Source organism: Papilio xuthus, unplaced genomic scaffold, assembly GCF_000836235.2.
Source record: "Papilio xuthus unplaced genomic scaffold, Pxut_1.1 DF827789.1, whole genome shotgun sequence".
Classification (NCBI taxonomy): domain Eukaryota; kingdom Metazoa; phylum Arthropoda; class Insecta; order Lepidoptera; family Papilionidae; genus Papilio; species Papilio xuthus.
In genome coordinates, this window is record NW_013530860.1 from 1,042,685 (window position 1) to 1,046,530 (window position 3,846).

Consider the following 3,846-nt stretch of genomic DNA (forward strand, 5'->3'; position numbering starts at 1 on the left):
TAAGGGTACCGGCTACGTAATTAGATTTTCAAAGTCCGAATACACTGCTCGTACTTGTCTTCATAATAATGTGCTGCGACCAATGCATCTTGGTACTCATTACCCTCATTATTTATTTATATTAATTATTTTAAACATAATAAATAAACATGATCATAAAAACAGATCTTCCTGGTTGTGAAAACTCAAAGTACACTACTTTAGATTCAGTCTGGAGAGGCTTATCTTAAAATATTTTATACATATTGACAAGATAATATTGTTCGAGTTTAAGAAATGTAGCCTACATTGACTTCTGAATTGTGTTACTTAGTTTTAGAGTTTCTTTGAGACTGAGCGAAAATATATTATTAATTTTAATAATTATAGTTAATGAGTATGTAATGCCAAGTATCAAGAATGTGCGGCCAGCACTTAGCATCGAGGTATCGGATATTTAGTTTGCTTTGGGGCGGCGCGGGGCGCAGGGCAGGGTGGTTAAGTCCAACTATAAATTAGGAAGGGTACGGTTTCATTAATCACCCATACGCCGTTATTATTAATTAACCCCCTTTGGAACTATCGTCGGCATTAATTATCGACCAGTACACCCGACGCTACTGTCAAATCCTACCCTCCTGGTATTTTTTTTTATAATAACTTACTCATAATATCAATAACTCTCAGATTTTGTGATAAACTCTCAAGAAAACATAGTACAAGTAAGTCATTAACATAGTGCAGTTTTATGTCATTACTATCTGTCGGCTGTCACCCGCGACTCGGTATGCGCGGAATAAAAAAAAACTTTATTAGTAGCCTATGTGTTCTTCCAGACTATGTTCTACATCTATGCCGAATTTCATAGAAATTCGTTGGGCCGTTCTGGAGACAACTTCAAACAAACCACTACGACTTAGGGTCCTTCAAGAAGTGAGCGTATCACCATCTCAAAGGCCGGAAACGCATCTGCGGTTCCTCTGGTATTGCTGATGTCCATGGGCGTCAATGACCATCTGGATATTCCCGCTGCTCGTTTGCCCCCTTTTCTTATAAAAAACATCCGTCCATCGATCTATTCGCATTTATAATATTAGTAAGACACGATTTAAAGCTAAGTCCTTGACCTAGGAAAGCTTAATTTTCTCTTGTGCCTTAAGAAGCAAAGCTCTTAGTATAGTCATGTTCTGTTGCTGTGTTTATGTGTCCTTCCGGACTATGTATGCCAATTTCATAAATAAACATTCGAATTTATAATCTTAGTAAGATTAATAAAAAGTAAGATATTAGTAAGATTTACATTAGGCTATAAAAACTACGTGACTGATAGTTCTAAGGAAATTATGACTAATCAAAGCAGCTAATTGAATTAAATTAGAATAATACTACATTAAAATATGACTAAAAAAATATATATGTAGATATATATAACTATGTCAAATTAAAATCTGAGAGCAGTACATGTTTAGAAGTGTTTGGATACAAGAGTGCGGTCCGTCGCGATCCACGCTGCTAGCTGCGAACACCTCATTATGTAAGACTAGGGCTGTCACTTCGAGTTTAACAATCAAAAAATAAAGTTTATTTTAATTTATTTCATAAGAGAAAGATTTTGTATGTATGTTACTTTAACTTAATATTATATTAAGTTATCGACCTTATTTCAGAATAACAAATGCGATACACCGAAATGCTTAAGACTATCCTCAATTATACATCAGGGGTGTGGAACAAATCATTGTATGTGGCCAATTTTTCGTCGTCCGCTCAAATTCCAAAAGTAGAAAAGTCGCTTTATTTTGCCACCGGTTATGTGGCAACCCTAGTTGAGAGTCTCGACTTTGTTCGGGACGACACAACCCCAGAATAAAGTAATTTAAACCTTATCTCATTAACATAGAACATAAAATGTGTGTAACAGTATATTAATAGGAGTTTAAAACTAAAACAAACGTCAATGTTAACTATCAAATCCCGCAATTGTAATGTAAAATTATTCTATAACTAAACACTAACTTACAAATGAGTCGCCTTGTCTATGGAATGACAACTTTAAAGAGAAATATATAACTATAGAGCTGTTTCCGGCGACTCCGTTCTCGCGGAATTAAGAAAAACTTAATAAGTAACCTATGTGTTCCTATGTATAAGCAATTTAAAATATACATCCTTATTTCTATAATTACATATCGTCTTAAATCTATGATATAAAATAAGTATTAAAAAAAAACGAATAATTCACTAAAATATGTTATTAAAGGAGTCCCTTTAGGCAAGGTCCCGAAGATACTGGCAGCGTTCCCCCTCTGTACAGCTAAACTAATTCTTTGACCGAGGTAGCTGCCAGCTCTTCGGTACCCTGTGATGTCGATTAATTTTTTGGAAATGTCCTTAAAAAGTCTTAAAGCGCTAGGACCCCACGGACCAAGGGTCTCGACGCCAGACTATGTTCTACATCTGTGCAAAATTTCAGCCAGATCCATTGAGCCGTTCCGGAGATACCTTCAAACAAACATCCATCCATCCATCTAAATATTCGCATTTATAATATTACTAAGACAGTACTTAATTATTTCATAAATGTCAAATAGCCGTAGATTTCCACTCGTACAAAACATATATCCATCACTCTCATTTCCTTTGGAAAAAAGTGAGATATCTATTTCGTACGAGAGCTTCCAATAACAATAACACATATTAAAAGAAATAGCAATTGTTACAAACCATTTTAAAATTTTTATTTAGACAAAAGAATACGAAGATTTGATTGATTAGTTAGTGATTTTTTATACAGTAAAGTACTTCGTAAAATCAATGAACTTTGTCAAGTAATAAAACACTATTTCAAGGTCATTTTAAAATGTAAATCATCACGTTTGAACCTCAACACTATATTTATCACGATAAAAGCTAATTATTCATTTAATTTTATTATTCATAACTACATTGGAATTTACGCTAAAACATAATTAACTTTTGTTAATTATTTAAATAGACTAATTTAAATTAACCAAAAATGTACACTGAATTTTATTAGCAGTTAAATGTTGGTATAATCTTGTTAACATAAAATATACAATGTTAAACAATAGTTTGGGGAGCAAGTTATTATCGGCCACTAAACGAACTTCACTCGTACATATAAAGCAATTTATTTATGCTAATCATTTCGTCTGTTTTACATCGCTTGAAGTGCGGCTTACTTGAGTAACTTTTAACCGCGTTTCCATTGTTTACACGTCACGACACTTTAAAATAAGTTTTACATTTTAAACTTTTTATTCACTATAGATTAATGACCAATGCGGACTGCAAATCTATCGACTATTGTCGTGTACGAATCATATTTTTATATCATTTTTTCTTATGTATATATTTAGATCTGTTAACATTTTAAATTAAAAAAAATGATAATTATACTAACCAATTTTAACTTAATTTACATAATTACAAATTGGTTACTTCAATTTTACAAACAGACATTCAAATTTTATTTAATTAAATAACGAATAGTCGTAAATCTATGATATAACATAAAATATTAAAAAACGAATAATTTACTAAAATATATTATTAAAAGGAGTCCCTTTAGGCAAGGTCCCGAAGATACTGGCAGCGTTCCCCCTTTGGATAGCTAAACTAATTCTTTGTCCGAGGTTTTTACGTAGTTTTAAGTTGCATGTATTTTTCAAGAAAATATTGTGACCCAGTAACTTTTTTAAAATTAAAAAATACAATGGAAACACGTTCAAAGATGTATTGTCTTACTTTCGTAATAAGAGAGGTGTAAAATTAATTATTTGTAATGATGTACTAATTTAGTCTGCAATTGTAAAAAAAAGAACTTATTTTTAGTCTGAACTCTGA